Consider the following 15187-nt stretch of genomic DNA (forward strand, 5'->3'; position numbering starts at 1 on the left):
TTACAGTGACGTCTTTTTGCAAGCGATGAGACTTAAAATCTGTCAATGAACATGAGCTATTTGCTTAAAGCCATGTTATGAAAACATGGCATGAGGGCAGACACATGCAGACACCTGTATAAATGCATACACCCAGAAAGCACACATTATCTCTCCCTTGAAGACCTTCAGGAGATTTTCTCAAGTGTGGTAATGTGGTAAAAGCACTATCACCTATTACCACTTTCTTCAACTACATTTAAACATTTTAAATGGATGTTAAAATTCTACATTATTATTGATCTTAAATTCATAAATATATAAAAAATATGCATAAAAACGCCATAGAAATTGGCAATATAAAAGATGGGGAACCCCAGATGTGTAATAATCCATCAAACTCACATACACAATACATATTTATACTTATAAAACTAATTTAATTCTTGTGTATCATGTTACCATACTGGCTATTCTTTACACTGTGCTTAATAAATATTATTACTATTATATGTAGAAATACCTGCACTATATTTATGCAAAATTGCACATGTATATAACCACAAAACAAAACAATTGCACAATAACCCCTCATGTACGCACAAGTGTAATTGCTTATCATGAGACGGGTCATAAGTATTCCCTAACAGGAGTCAATAAACCTGTGCAGGCTATTAGACGGCCAGTTAGTTGCACCTGTGTGTCATATTAGCTGGGCTCTGTGGTGTGAGAGGTGCTAGAACTGATAAAAACATGCTAATAAGAGACTGAGTGGTTGGGGGTGGGGGTGGGGGGCAGAGAAAAGGTATCAATGGTAGACAGACACGCAGGACATTTGTATGGAGAGGAGCAGGGCCCTGCTGACGTCAGTCTGCAGCGACACACAGCGTCAGCAGCCCACTGCACATGCACATGCTGATAATAAGGACTGGGCTCTGCCTGTCGAGACACACAGGAAAAGAAAAAAATGATACGGGGAGAGAGAGGGAAGGAAGGCACAGGCTGGCTTGATTGTTTTTTACGCCCATATTCAGCAAAAAGAGATTGTGGCTGTGTGTCCTTTTCACTCGACACAGCTTGTACTGATAGTATAAAGCTGAGCCCGAGTAGCACAGAGCAAAGGCACAGGCAGGTTAGCTAACAAAGGAAGGTACAGACTGAAATCAAAAACTTTTGTCTCTGAACTTTTGACACTCGCAGACTCACAACCCAGACATACCCACCATTCAATCACAGATCAAATATACTCCTGTATTAGAGGTAGAGCATAAGTGAAACTGGGAGAGTATTGTCAGGGCAGACAGCTTGTTAAATCTTTGATGGTACACATATATCACTCCAAGCATGATGGCCTTATGGGTATGATTTTCAACCAACCATCATATAATTTTAATGAATGAATTATTTGTTCACAATTGTCAGGAATGAGTGGTAATCAGTCTACACATCAGCTGGCCTAATAGGAAAAGTTAAGAGTACTCCAGATGACTAGGCTGTCTCTGGCTTGTCACTAGTGTCGTCAGGGTAACCTGGCAGGACCATGAAAAATTCTTTGACTAGGGAAAGGAGCTCGTTCAAAATGTCATCCCTCTCTTTCACACTCATCTACCACTTCACTGGACCTGGTGTTGTTCAGTGTCTACCCTGCACAACATCATATCTGTAAGTGCACTGAAGTATTTTTTAAAGAAAAGAAGACATGTATTTTGTCGTGTTTGTCCTTTTGAGCAGTTAATCAATAATAAACAATCAACAAATTATCTTGCTAAAAATAGCAAGTATTTATTACAGTATCGTTACATCTACTTTTCATAAGAATACAAATATTACCAAAATGCCCATAAAAATTTACTGCCAGAGACAAGAAAGCAACTAGTCTCTTATCTAAAGTTACACAAACTAAATGACACTCAAATTTTTCATAGTGGAAGAATGTATGTCTATTTATAGAAACAAGCATGTGGTCAATGGGGAGACACTCAGGCTAATGAGGAGCATGAAGCAGGCTTTGGAAAAGATGTCACACTGCTTTCAGGGTATTTCAGGGGGTGATGCACCATACATCTAAGCAACCAGTGTTAGTTTACATAGAAGGACAGATGATAGATTACCACTGAACATATGCAATATCTGAGTGGAATTTCTCGTGCACATATACAAGGTGATAAACTTTTATATTAATATTATTTTGCACATAGTCGACTAAATCCAAACTGAATGAGGGGAACTTCTCTCAAAAAAGGTACATGTTTGAGTTTAGACTTTTTTTGTGAAAATGAATAATGTCTATAAAATATCAACAAGACCATGGCAGATGCTAAGTATACAGGAAGTATCCATGAGTCCTGTTGCCTCAATTTTATACTCTTGGACATAACATGACTTGGATGCATAAGAGCATCCACAGATTCAGGAAGTCAACGCTCTATGGTTACTTCAAATGTATTTTGTCCCCTGATCACAGTTACAAAACAGGCTAGGTGATTTCATAGCCATCATCATCTTGTATTGTGAAGTGCACAACTATAAAGATGTGATTGGGCCAAGGGTTGGTTAGATTTAGACTCTTAGCAGTATAGAGTTCCTGTACCTGTGTATTCATGTGTTCATAAACAGTCCTACTTGCAATGTATGTTTAATACGTAACTATACACTGTTTGATATTATAATCTAAATCTGCTGGGAAGGTTGAAGAAGATCAACTTAAACATGCGATCTATAGAGAACCTGCTACATCGTCGTGTTACCTGTTACAAGGTAGTATCGCCTGCTACAAGCATTATATGCCATGTGATACCATAAGATTAGCTGATCTAAGGCACTATCTACATAGCATTAGGTTACTTGACACCATGTTCTCAGGCTAACAAGGTAGCAACACCAAACACTGTAATCTCTGATCAGCAAGTGTTAAAACTAGATGAACAGAGAGAGTGGATGAGAATAGCTGCTGGAATATTGCACAACTTTGTTTCTTTACTGATGACTGATTTATTAATGTGGCACAGACATGCACCATACTTTTTCATAAACTATCCAAATGGTTGCATGCCTGAAATATTTTACATTATCTGCTGGAGTGTTTTCATGATGTTATAGGTTTGCAATAAGTCACTATATTAGTATCCTTCCATCACCCCACATTACATGACGAAACTATGCTTAACAAAACCAATAATGCATGATTGCTATCTTATAATACAGTAAGCTTTGAGAACTGACTTGACCTTTGTCACAAAGGAAGACACAGTGTAACCTTCCAAATTCTTTGTCTCTCTCTGGACAGCCATTGTTGTTGTTCTGTGAAGATTATGCTTAATTTATTCCAGTTTCTCTGATAAGTTACAGACGCCTTTTCATGTGACTCCACCGACCTAGAGTGAACGAGCAGCAAAGAGCATTCATGCTGGGAATTTGTGTTCAGCCATGTTTTAAGTTGGTCTTCTTTCACTGATTAAAAACAAACAAAACTGTAGCATAAGAAATATTTTTTCGTCTTCTTGAAGGTTCCATAGTGTAGTGGTCATCACGTCTGCTTTACACGCAGAAGGCCCTGGGTTCAATCCCCAGTGGAACCAATGGACAACCTTTAAAATTTTAATGCAATTTCCCCATTGTGGGACAAATAAAGGTTTTATTAATTTTTATACTATCAAACAATGCAATAGGCTACCACTTATTTTGGGAGGTTGCCATGCATGCTGTGCCACCATAGTAGACCAGTTCAAACTGCATATTTAATTCACTGCCTTTGTCCTGTTGCTTTAATTTGGATTTCAATACATTCACCACCACCAAGCCCATGGAAACTCCCTGAGACATTTAAAACCAAGATGATAAAATTGTGCTGCAAAAATCTCATGCTAGGCAAAGCAGCATAATGAGATTGTGGAAAGTGAAATGACAAAATCCCACAGATGTAAAGTGTGTTTTATGATGAAGTCTCAATAAACTAAAAATAGAAACAAAAGTAGGAGAAACAGGAAACCAAAAGGAATTTGGACAGCACCAAATGACTGATCGACTGCATTAACTAAACATCCAAGCCTGTCTGGCCTCCATCAACAAGTCTTAAAGACTTAAGGGTCAAGTCACTTATGCTTGTATATATTTCGCTGCTGCAAAATTAGTAGCCTTTACATGTCTCAACTTTTATCTCAGGGGCATAGCGTGCGGTTTGACTGTGCTTTGTTTACATGATTTGGGAGATGTACAGCACACAGGCTATAGACACACACCCACTAATTTCTTTGAAGAAGGGAAGATAGCAGCTGCTGTGTCCTAAAAAAAACAGCAGATAGACCAGAACAAGACTAACAGAAAAACTGAGTGGTATTGTTGCGACTGTCCTAAAATAGAAGGTAAATTAATAGGATGGGCTCAACAATTCTATTATCTCATCAAGGCCAAGAAACTGGTCAAGCCTAAGGCATGTGTATCTGATGTGTTCTATCACTTTGTGATCTCAACTACAAATTCTTTGCCTTATTGTGAAGGATGTTGGGGGGTCTGGGATTAAAAAAAAGGACCCTTTACAGCCCTATGTGGTAAAGTGAACTGCTTTGATCTGTGGCTAAAACTGGTAAATTCTGTTTCACCATGGTGAAGACCAAAGGACCTGCTGATTAAATAAGGATAAAAAAGAGGCTGCATCTGTCTTAGTTGTAGAATCAAAAGCATGCTGGATGAGTTTGAGGAGTTACAGTAAAAACATATGGAGGCCTAAGGAAGGGAGCATAAATCCCTTTAGGCTGCTCTGAGGCTGCAGGTGTGTCCTCATTTCAAGAGAGTGTGTTGGAAGATACTCAAAGGTCCCAGCAGAACTTCCACTTTTCATATAAGAGCACTGCTTTCATTCTCCAAGAAGAGATGCTGAGAGCAGCTTCGTGTCTAGTATGATGTTTCTATAGAACCCTAGGACAAGAATACAGATGCTGAGAACTTAATTGGTCGATCAAAAATGAACATTTTTTGACATCTACAAGTTGCACAAGTACTGAGCCATTATCTTTGTCTGCTTATTCACTTTCTATTCTACATCTTGTAGTCACTTTTAGTTTAGCTGCTACATCAGTACATTATTTTATCTACAGTACAGGTTTCTTTTGTGCGCTACTGTGCAGAACTTTGTACATAGATTCAAAGTGTAAAACTATGCTACAGCTGTTAAAAAGAAAAGCATTGTTAGAGGTTAATAACAAATGAACTGAGGCAGCCACAACAATGACTCAACTTGTAATTCAAGATGGTTATCAATGCAGTTGAGTAAAAGTATTTATGAGTTCATCCCTGGTGTCTGTCAGGAACACGTTCTCATTTACTCATGAGATTCCAGATGCACAATCACAGAAGGAATGCATCAATGGCGCATTCAGAAAAATCAGTTCACTTGTTCTGATCGTAGATGATGAAACAGGGCTGACTAGGACACACCTTTACAAGTTAAAGAAACAGTATGTATATCACTAAGCTCCTAAGAAAATGAACTTCACCACACAAACCCATGACAAGTAGTTTTGGAGTCCAATGTTAGCAAACCACAGGCAACTGGATATGTGTAACAAAGGTTAGACTTGATGGTGTTTCTTTATTAACTTTTAATAACTACTACTCATGAAGAATTTGCAGTACTACAATCCAGATTTCACAAGCAGGAGTACCACCTAACGTTAAGCGTTGAGGTATGAGGTATGTTATCAACATGCAGAGCAATCGTCGGGCACATTATAGTGAGTGCAAAGGACACAATAAACCTGGAAAGCTGGTCAGCTCCTTTCAAATCAGGTGTGTGTGGAAATTTCAGGTTCCTTGTGAGCTAAGATTGAGATCAAGTGGCTGATCAATGAGTGCAGTGTATCAAAAGTGTTAAACAGTTACATGTAGACATGTGTGATTCTTAATTGACTTTCATGCCACAAAAAGAATCTGCGACATCTTTGCTCACATCGTATGTGGAATATTAAGTAAACACCATACTGCCTGATAAGAAAATAAAGAGGGATAGCTTTCTATATCAATTACAAATGTGGTTTTGTGTTATCACCAAGAATTTTAAGTCAAAAGAGTAAAGAGTCAGTCACAATTCCCAGAAAATGACAGCAGAGAACGCGGAACCTCATATAGTACATGCACACAGCCAGAGGTCACGATGAAGCCTTTTCATCATCAGGAAATGGAGCAGCAGATACTCAGTGTGTGCCATTTTTAATGTTGTAGAGAATAATGGAGGTAAATATATCAAGTATAACAATGCGTATATGGTGTTCTCTTTTTAAATTATTGTTATTTCTTAGAATGTTTGTTAAAGCACACATCTTCCTTTAACTGTGAATGTATTTAAGACCTATGTTTTTAACATACACAAATGCTGTAGACATATAGGACTGTTAATATTTTCCAAAATGTAAAGCCTATGTGAGGTTGTGATTTTAATTATTATGATTTTATTTATCAGAAACTTCAGAAAATATATTTAAAAAAAAAACAGAAATGAAGGTGAGCTACAATCTGCCATGCCTTTTTTTAAAGCAAATTCTTTATACTTATTATACATTTGTAGCTTAAAAGAGACACATTTTCAGTGTAATTGCTAGAATTGATTCATACAAATGACGTCCCTTTAGCTGGCTGCTTGCCAAACAGTGTGAAGCTTGCATAATGACAAACACAACGTGAAGGAACAACATAAATGCCACAATATGAGTAAGGTCAAGCCTAGTACGTCAATGATGAACTTTTTCCCACAATGGTATGTTTCATGCTCAAACAACCTGTAACTTTTTGACTGTGCTTAACACTACAAAATCAGCAGCAGCCTGCAAATGCTGGCAAAATACAGTCTGCTCTAGATGTGATTTTAGGTTTGAAACAACAAACAGACAAAAATCTGTGTGGGTTTTACAGAGAAAAAGCTTCTTTCTGTTTCTGAATAAGTATAAAGAGCGAAAAGTTAGGTCAAATTTTGAAGATTTGTTTGAAACTGGCCCTTTATATTCACTGTTTTCACTGTAGGAATAGGTCTGAGCTCAGAGCTCGTCACTCTGAGAAGTCTACATCTTTTAAATATTTGTGTGTAGTTATTCGGACTGTAGCTCACCTATCAGATCAGTTAGTGACTGCAACCAGATTCACTTTAAGATGGCAGAGATTAAGTGACTTTTTGGCTGACGATTTTACACAGCACCACAACATACTCCAGGGGTTTAATCTGTGCACGACTTTGGCCCCATGTTTACTGGAAACCACTCAGTAAATCATGGCCCTATAAATAGTTGAAGGCAGCCTGCAGTGTTGGCTGTGTATGCAGGTTACATTTTATCTGAGCTTAAATTTTCTGTTGACCTGGAACGCAGCAATTCATCGCTATCACAAGAGATTGGCAACAATATAGGCATGTATGACCTTTGAAGAGCGGTGGCAGAAAGCCCAAGTGTAAATACTCTGAATAGTACTTCTCAAAGTCCTTTCTGCTGACATTGATTTGCTGATTTGCAGCTTTATATAAATATCCTCAGGTTTATCAGGTGTTAACACACAATTATTAAAAGAACCACTGACATTGTGGTGCACATAATCAGAACATCACATGAGTTCTATGTCATGAAAACAATAAAATGATGTAAGTACTTATCAATTAAAATAGGTTTTTTTTTTTCCTACAAAGTTTCCCTTCAACTTTGCCACTCTAAGGTTTGGTTTACAACAAGCTCTGTAAAGTTAGTATTATCAAAGACTCAATATACACCAGAGGATAAAGGTAATCTGAGTGCCATTGTTTTCTATTGTAGCTGTGCCTACACAGCCTCTGTCCAACCCAGAAATCTTACATTCTGTTTGCATATTGATTTAAAATATGTTATTTTTCAATGTTAGCTGTCAAGCTATGTGCAGCACAAATCACCACCAGCTAAAAATTTATGGCTACATTCAGAAAAGCAGGCTGAAGCGTCTCAAATCTGATTCTTTTTGGGTACATTTTTGGAGGGCTGTATAGACACACAGTCGCCAATACCGACTATTGAGTCACTTCAGCATGTGGTCCTAAATTAGATATATATCTGACATCTAGCCATGTGACAAAAATGAGAACAGTAGATCATGCAGCTTTTTGCCAATACACATGCACAGAGCATTGTCATCATCGATGTGATGTCAAACTTGTTAACAATGAAGGAAGCTAGCAGAGCAGTGCCAACAACAGCCAACAAAACAGTAATGGCCAACTAGCTGTCTGATCGTTTAAGTGGTCCACAAATATCAAATTTTGCATTGTTGATGAAACAGATGACATGTAGGTTGTAATGTGAGCATTGCCTAAGACACAGCTTGTTGGAGTTGGAAGCGGTTACATTTGCTGTCCAGGCAGTGCAGACAAGTTTAGACACCCTCCAATGATTAGTAAGAGTAACAGTAACACACGTTGCCTAATATTCGAACTACCCTTGTAGGTTGTTCAGTATGTGAACATGGAGCAGATCTGATAACAGTGAGGCCAGATGATCGCAGTTCCAATCTTTGGAAAGCCTCAGTGTGTTTTCTGCTCAGGGCAGCTGCACCACATTTTTGTTCTGAGCCTTCATTAAAAAAGACAGCCAGGAACATTTTGGTCTTGCTGAAAGGTTTCATGTCAAACTGTTGATTTATGTGTAATTAAGTCCTGAATTGGGAAACAATTCTGATAATTGATTCAGTCATTTGTCAACCAAAATGACAGATTTTCCAAATAATGCTAGGCTTTTATTTCTTTAACTCAGAGCAAATAATCATAGTGCTCTAGTAGTGGCAATACATACAACATACTGCCTGCCTGCATATTCTAATTTAGATTCAATGTTACTATCAAAGTGCAAACATGTGACGTATGCCCTTCACACACAACCTTTTTTGACCACTGCGAAGCCCAGGAGCAAGCTATAGTTTCAAGGCTGGGAGGCCTCAGTACAACAGGAAGGTTATACCTGATATGGACATGAGAGCTAGATGAGGGAGGCTCAAAGCCTTGTAAGGGAACATCTGGTTTTATCATGGAATCAGTGCAGGCTCCTCTCATAAACACAACCTAACGCCTGAGCCCTGGAGCTCTGGCCAATAACAAGCATGTGAACACAAACGCCATCCATCAGAGCTGAGCAGTGGTAGGAGGAGTTCACAGGGAAGTAGAGAGAGTGGGACAGACAGAAGGAACAGAGAGAGAAGAGACCACAACACTGGTTAAGTAAATCATTTACAAGCAAGGGACCAACGCTGGCTGTAGACAGACGCTCATTTCTCCTTTTATGTATCACATTCACACAGCTGCCACTAAATCTAAAGGTGACCTGGGACATTACAAAAAACAAAAAGACGTTTAAAGTTGTATACATGATGACATAAAGGTCACAATTTTTAATGGAAAAATACAGAATGGATCACTCTGAAACACGTCAACATCTGTCACCCTCATTGTTTTCAATGGATATTCAGTATAAGAGCAATTTAACCAAATTCCATTCACTCATGACAAATGCATGGTAAGTAGCCGTTTGGGTCTTCCATAGCAACAAAGGGCATGTTTAAACCTGTTCTTTCTGTCTTTGTTGATCAGGATGTGAAGGCCTGTGTTGCATCACAGAGGTGAAGGTCAGCATCACACTGGTACATTGACTTTTTTAGTATGCTTCCAAGCAAAGAGTTTTTTAGCCTATTTTCTTGCACGCATATTTAAAAAAGGCTATTTTTTGTTTAACAAAGCCAAATTTTTATGGTACACAGTTTGCCCCTTACTCAAGCCCAGTGACTAACATCAGCAGGAAGTGGTTTTCTGCCAAAATGGCTGTACCATGTATGACTGAAACTACTGTGCACTACCTGTTAGGTGGAAGAATGACAGCAGGCAGTTGTTGTTTTCCTCAGAAGACAGAAGAAGAGACCAAACCAGAGATAGGAAGGAAAGGAAGGAAAATTGGACTTACATTAATCAGATACCAATATACTGTTTGTCCATAGTATGCCAGCTGCAGGCATTATGGGCAAAACGCTAGACAGAAATTCTTGAACCAATTTTTCAGTATTCATAAAATAACTGGCTGCAAAACAAGCTGGCTTTTTAGACCACTATTTAACAGGAGCTGGCATCTTGCTATGCTCTTTGATATTACACTTGCTTGATGCTTGCAATAATCTTTAGCTACAACTCTTCATGGAATCAGGTGACTTTTGCTTTACTACAATACTTGCAGCTAGTGGTGCTATTTCTGAATGTTCTGTTACAAGACACTAAACTCCACATCTGTGTGACAACATGCAATTTCTTGGCATGGTCAAACAACAGACATCATTAAAGCAGCACATCTGATAGTTTTCAACACTCTAACAGGTCAAGGATTAATTCCTGTAGCACAGCAACAGGCTAAAAAAATGTCTTTTGTTGCAATGTCCATGAGCATGAGAATAATCCACCCTGGCTTGGTACGTGGGTGGGGTGTTTCGGTATTTCACATTGTGGAGTCCCTGGTGTTTAGTGCACACGTAATGAAGTGAGACTGTCATCCTGTCACGAGGCCAGTGTGCTCTCAGTGACAAACATGGAGAACTTGTCTTCAGAGCAATACAGAAGTGAGAGGACATTTTATGAATTAATGGAGAGAGGACCAGAAGATCAGCCGAGTCCAACAATGGCTGAACAGCAATGTGTCAGTTTCATTCAATTATTCTTTGCATCTGTTTACCATTCTGTATAAATTAAGATTAAGTAATTTGTCAAGATTATTCCAAAGCAAATGTGATGGAAGGTCTATGATTTAATACAAAAACATTCCAGGGGGGCTATTCAGAGTAGCCTTTGTCACAAAATGCATGACCCAACTGAGAGCAGGATATTTCATTCATACACAGATACTTATTTTCAGATACTGACACATTCATGATCAAAATACACCCCAAATAACAAACGGAAAACTACGGTAAAAAAATCTGCTATAATGCCAAAACGATTCTGCAACTGCCGTTGACTGACACCTCCACACTTCTTTCTGAACTGCACCATGCAGTCTGGATAGAGTCGACAGCCAGGAACAGTGGCTTTTAGAGTGACTGGGGTCTTCAATTACCTTCCCCTCAACATCCCATCTTGGGAACGAGCAGACTCAGCAGGCAGTGATGACAGTGTGTGGGTCAGAACATAATGCCGGAACCACCAGAGATCAGCAGTTTACATCTATAAGTATATGGTTGGAGTTCGACAAGCACAGTACCTACATCACCTGAGACAGATGCCACATGACATAAGTACTGGAACGCTGGAGTCAGAGTCACACAAACAAACCTGAAGGATGTTTACTAAACAGAGTTATGGGGAACAAAGGTCAGACCGACATGCACCTGTTTTATAGAGATTAGTGGAGTATACAATTCATTAGGGCTGTCCCGATACAACTTTTTCACTGCCGATGTTACACCAATATTGCAGCCATGAATATCGACCGATACCGATATTGAGCCGATATTCACTAAACACTAAATCAACACATATCATACATACTTTGATTACAAATTTTGTAGAGTGGAATGTTAGAAAAGGTTTTCTTAATTGTCAGAAGCTGTAGGTATGAGAAAGACCCATTTATTAACAATTGAATAAAATACAAAAGTAAAAAAAATAAGGGGCAAGCTCACTATGGTGAGAACAACTGAGAGCAGGGACACAAAACCAACAACAGTATTGTTCACTGTCCAACTGCTCAAACTCAAGAGTCCACACAGCTCCAGTTTTACTAACTGGGCCCAAAGCAATGTGGTCATTGCTCTTAGTCTTAAACAAATAGTGTAAACAAAATAAACACACCTCTCTAATAACAAGAACAGAAAACAATGTCAGTCAGTTATTAAACTGCTGACTACTCTTACTGTTACTCGCCATTAGTGTTACTCACGTGCATGTAACACTGCTCTCTGCAATGTAAACTCATGTCTATCCAGTGCGCAGTCAGACTCAATAAGGACAGCGGAGAATGGCTTGAGGTCCAGATGTCGGTGGTGAAGCTAACAGCATTAGCTTTCTCTACGTGTCTGGCGATGAATGTCTTAGCTTCTTCATGCATCTGGTTCATAATTTTGTTGACAATGGAGTGGCAGCTAGGGATAATATGGCGAGGTTCGAGGTGCTCAAGCGTTTGAACCCGACATTACTCACCACAGACAGGGGCTGGTCATCGAGCACAATAAATTGGGCTATCTTTTCTGTTTGGGAGTTTGTCACGCTTTTGAAATGTTTCGCCCAGCGTTGGTTGTTTGAGGGAGCCAGAGGTTATTTGTTTTTTCGCCTCAGTGATCTTCTTAAACTCTTCATATTGTTGTTTGTGGTGCTGCTTCAAATGTGTGATGAGGTTGGTCGTATTAAACTTTCTTGCCTCTGTGCCTCCTCGGGAAATTTGAGCATGACGAGTTTTGCACGTAGCTGCAATGTCTTTGTCTGACTGTAAGGAAAAATACTGCCACACAGCCGACATGTCTTCTCCTTGCTACAGTCGCACACGTACACACACTTGTTGTTGTGATCATGTGATCTCTACATGCTGAAGCCGGGCGCTTTTCTTCTTCAGTGGGCGGCAGCAACGGGTGCACTACCACCAACTACTGTGATTGAGTGTGAAGCGTCACCTACTTTTATCGGAGCGTTGATATTGGAGATTTTAGATGCCTTCCGATGAAATCCGATATTTGTTTTTTGGCTGATATCGGACCGATATCCGATATCAATATCGGATAGGGACAGCCCTACAATTCATCACAGTTGTTCAGTCTGGTCTGGGGGGGGCGGTCCCTGGACATCTAATATTTTTTTCTCACTGTTCTGTTCTTACAAATGTGTCTAAAATAATAACAATCACTGTTAGTTCAACGCAGTCATATCAGCTCACAGACTTATCATTTCAGTCAAAATGGTTTTTATTTTAATATGATTTAATTTAAGACATTACAATATTGTTAGCCAAAAACTGCCGAACATATCTTGCAAAATGTATCATTAATAATTAGGGCCCGAGCACCGAATGGTGCAAGAGCCCTATTGAAACCCTTAGGATTATTATTTTTCATTTTTTTTTTTTTTCTTCCTTCCCCCCCTTAGATCGCATTTTTGGGGGCCTTAACATGCCCAAAAACTCACCAAACTTGGTAGAAAAACGCATTCGCCCGAAAAATTTTGAAATTTGCTGACTTTTGAAATGCACATATAAAAATGGCTCTATAGCGCCCCCAACGCGTAGCCCCTCTGGCCGGTTTGACACAGGATTATGAAAATTGGCACACATATGTATCACCTCAAGACGCACAAAAAAGTCTCTTGGACCCCCCCTCCAAACCCAACAGGAAGTCCGCCATTTGAAGGTTTGTGGCCATTTTTGGCGATGTGTGACCCTGCTGCCAAACTTTTCACGCCTCGCATACTTCAACGGATTGAGCTGAAATTCGCCGTGTCCACTCAGGACACCATAGGGAATAGACGCATTCCAAAACTCTTACAAAAGTCTGACGGTGTGGCCGGGGCGTGGCCTCAAAGTTTGACCATTTCTGAGGACACAGAAAGTCTCTGTAACTTCTTCGTTTTCTGTCCGATCTGTACGAAATGTCACATGTATGATCAGAGTCTGACCCTAAACACATCTATACAACAATATTGAGGCTTTGACAGAGCGCCACCTACTGGCTACACAAAATGTTGTGTTTTCATAGGTTTTTCTGCTTGAACCTGTGGCCTGTTTTGAGTAGGGTCACGAAAATTGGCACACATGTTTATCACCCCAAGATGCACAAAAAAGTCTCTTGGACCCCCCCTCCAAACCCAACAGGAAGTCCGCCATTTTGAAATTTCTGTTAATTTTTGGCGATTTGTGACCCTGCTGCAAAACTTTTCACGCCTCGCATACTTCATCCAATCAAGCTGAAAATCACTGTGTCCACTCAGGACACGATACAGAATAGACGCATTCCAAAACTCTTACAAAACTATTACGGTGTGGTGGGGGCGTGGCCTCAAAGTTGACCATTCGCCATTACAAAGGAACTCCCTGTATTTTTTGCCCTAACGCGTAGCCCCACTGGCCAGTTTACCACAGGATCATGAAAATTTGCACACATGTATATCACCCCAAGACGCACAAAAAAGTCTCTTGGACCCCCCCTCCAAACCCAACAGGAAGTCCGCCATTTTGACTTTTGTGGCCATTTTTTGCCTATTTGTGACCCTGCTTCAAAACTTTTCACGCCTCACATACTTCATGCAATTGAGCTGAAATTCACTGTGTCCACTCAGGACACCATAGGGAATAGACGCATTCCAAAACTCTTTCAAAAGTATTACCGTGTGGCGGGGGAGTGGCCTCAAAGTTGACCATTCGCCATTACAAAGGAACTCGCTGTGTTTTATGCAGTACTACCCATATACTTTATGCAATGTGGACAAAATCTTACAGTACTGCTATGGACCTGAGTCTGAACAGACATATATGCTAATAGGATGATACGGTCATAGCGCCACCTACTGGTAGCAGGAAAGATTGGTTGTAAACATGTGTTTGTTGTACATCTCTGCAAATGAGAGGAGAGGACAGCATAGCACAGGAGAGTATGGGAGACAAGAGCATAGGAGAGAAGACAGCGATAGCCCCGCGGATCGCAAGGTGCGCGAGGGCCCGCAATGCTGCTTGCAGCTTTAATTTGTTTTGAATCTTCTACTTCGGTCCTTGTTCATGCACAGCCAACCTGACGTGTGTGTGCCTTTTTAAGTCACTTAGCAACAGTAACACAAAACTTTCTATATGATCACTGTGCCCGCTCAAGTTCACCGTATGACGCACATACTGCATCTTTAATCCATGCCTACCCCCAGCCAACTACTGCTGTCTGCAGGCGAGCATCCAGCGCCTAATGCCCTGTGTCTGTGCTGCCATGCCAGGGTGCCTGCTGTTGATATGTGGCATCAAGTCCACTGTTGATCCAGTTGATCCTTTGATACAGGGGCAGAACAGATAAGGACAAAGGAGGGTCAGACTGTAGCAGGCAATCAAGCTTTAGTGGCATAACTTTTCTTAACAGTAATGTGTGTCTTTGGGCGAAGATTAAACCTTTGTCTTGCTTCAGGTGCTCCCATAAAGATGAGGGGAATTAAGTGTCTTTAAAGTTAAGTCCCTCTGTTCACCACTCCACTGTCCATCATGCCTTCTATCCCTGA

At 40.0% G+C, this 15187-nt stretch overlaps 1 protein-coding gene and 1 non-coding gene across 5 annotated transcripts in view; one reads left to right on the plus strand and one right to left on the minus strand.

Annotated features, from left to right (window-relative positions):
• pde3b (phosphodiesterase 3B) overlaps nucleotides 1-15187 on the minus strand; it is a 37073-nt gene that overhangs the window by 11389 nt on the left and 10497 nt on the right. The window lies entirely within an intron of this gene.
• Nucleotides 3485-3557, plus strand: trnav-uac (transfer RNA valine (anticodon UAC)). The gene has a single exon. It is a non-coding gene; the product is annotated as a tRNA-Val (tRNA).

Source organism: Parambassis ranga, chromosome 3 (assembly GCF_900634625.1).
Source record: "Parambassis ranga chromosome 3, fParRan2.1, whole genome shotgun sequence".
In the NCBI taxonomy this organism is placed as follows: Eukaryota; Metazoa; Chordata; class Actinopteri; family Ambassidae; genus Parambassis; species Parambassis ranga.